Genomic DNA, 1,589 nt, shown 5'->3' on the forward strand with positions numbered 1-1,589 from the left:
TCAGAAAAACTCATCAACTAATAGAAGCAGGAAAAGAAAAAAGAAAAAGAAAACAAGAGAATTTTTTAAATGGGAAAATATTGTGTGTGTGTATGTGCATGTGCACGCACGTGAACATGTGGAAAGGGAAGGGGGGAGAGAGAATGCACACTGGAAGTCACATTATGGGAATATGCATTTGGCCATTTATTCATATTCTTACAATACTTGTGAGGCTGAAGATATAATAGTCTTTTATAATTACGATGGAACACACAGCATGAGCACAGTGTGAGAAAAAAGATCAAATAATCCTAGCCAAGATAAACTAGAGAAGAATTTGAGTGTATGGTTGAGTGTATGGAAAAAACAGATTTCTCCACCATTTGAAAAAAATAATTTTAAAAAAAATGATTGCCCTTTGCTTCATACTGTTTTTGAAGTCTGATTAATCCTGGGCTTATTCCCATTCTCTTCCACACCACTGTCTATACATTTCTGTATTTGCAACCTTTCAGTAAGCCAGCAGACAAAAAGAATGTTAGTGTTGCTGCTGCAAAAGACTCCATCAATCCAGTTATTAGAACTCGCTTCTTTGAGCTAATCAAAAGTGCAGTAGCATCTGAAACTCTGAGGGACTCACTCCAAAGCTCACGGGCCTTCTCAAGGAATGACTCTGATCAATGGTCCAAGCTAATCAAAAGAAGGTGGAATGCTTCACAGCCCATAGCTCAATTACAAGGATGATTCACTTTGGAGGGCAAGAGACCTTAAAATGGAAATAATCCAAGCAAGGAAGGAAAGAAGGAACAAATCAAACCACTCCAGCAAGGAACTTTCCTCTTGAAGGAGGAGGGAGACAGGCAGCCCTCGATTTTACTTTTTAGGAGTAGTTTGGGCACTGTATTGATGAGGATTTTTTTTAAAATGAGGGTTCACAGAATGCAATTAGCATCATGTCACATCTACTTCTGCAGAAAGATGGAGGAATACACAAAATGGCACTGAATGGAACTTCAGTATTAAACTGCAATAATAGCCTAATAAATGCAGGAGATCCAGGATTCTGTCTCTGCATATAGAAAAGGAAGCTCTGCTGTATATAATTCTTGTAGTTCCTTAACTCTCTCTAACTTTCAAAAGTTCACCCTGTAGGACTAAGGTCTAAAATCATAATAAGCCAGATGAGAAGTGCTCTTCTTGTTGCTAAGCTCCCTGGGCTTGAGAAAATGGTGCTTTTTTAATCACAAGAAAAATAGGTGCATGGCCTTTTTTCCCCCTCAAGACTACAAAAAAAAAATCCTACTAGAGCATCCCACTTTGCTTTTCAGCCATTCTCTGGAGTTCCTTTTATATCAGAATGTGTCTCCATTCGTCTTCAAACCCAGCTCTTTACTCCCTCTGAGTGCAGCTTAAGCACACACAAGAGGTCTGTCATAGGCTAACTGGTGGGGCCCTGCTGAGGAAAAAAAATCTTTCTAAAAATGAAAGATAGACAGGCTAATGGGGGAGGGGGGGACAGAGGAAAATGGAGCTGGAACAAAGCATTTGCTTAACTTGAAGTCCAAAGTACCTTTCTTTTGTCATCTCATATATATTTTTTTCTGTGG

Source organism: Pogona vitticeps, chromosome 5 (genome assembly GCF_051106095.1).
Source record: "Pogona vitticeps strain Pit_001003342236 chromosome 5, PviZW2.1, whole genome shotgun sequence".
NCBI classification, from domain to species: Eukaryota; Metazoa; Chordata; class Lepidosauria; order Squamata; family Agamidae; genus Pogona; species Pogona vitticeps.